Below are 591 nucleotides of genomic sequence, written 5' to 3'. Positions count from 1 at the left end.
TTGTGCTCTGAATCTGATATTCAAATTATCCTTGTGGCCAACGCGTTTGAACAGTAGATGGTAGGGGAAGAAGAGTTCACCTCCTGAATAGATGACAAGTAACGGGAGTACTGGTGAAATTACAAGTGGCTTACGTTTACACACTGAAAATCCCAGTTAGCCGCTACCATGAGTTCAAAGAAGAGATCTAAATTTCTGACCCTATGACCCTAAAAGATATTTCCTCCCATGGTGTCACAGATAAAAATAAAACTGCATCCTAGCACTTTGGGAAGCCTAGGGGGAAAGGATCGCTTGAGGCCAGGAGTTTGAAGTTGCAGTGATCTATGATGATGGTACTGCACTTTAGTCCGGGAAACAGAGTGAGGGCCCGTCAAAAGAAAAAAAAGAAAAAGACAAAAAGAAAGAGAGAGAGAGAGAGAGAGAGAGAGAGACAGAGACAGGAAGACACAAGGAAAGAAAGAAAGAGAGAAAGAAGAGAGGAGAAGAGAAGAGAAGCGTCAATCTATCCATTGCATTTTCTACCCTTTAGGTGACTGGGCTTCAGCAGGGTGATGTGATCTGACAAAGTTCATGTTGCTAAGAAATAAA

This window comes from Eulemur rufifrons, unplaced genomic scaffold (assembly GCF_041146395.1).
Source record: "Eulemur rufifrons isolate Redbay unplaced genomic scaffold, OSU_ERuf_1 scaffold_58, whole genome shotgun sequence".
Classification (NCBI taxonomy): Eukaryota; Metazoa; Chordata; class Mammalia; order Primates; family Lemuridae; genus Eulemur; species Eulemur rufifrons.
Note: the sequence above shows the minus strand (reverse complement) of the source record.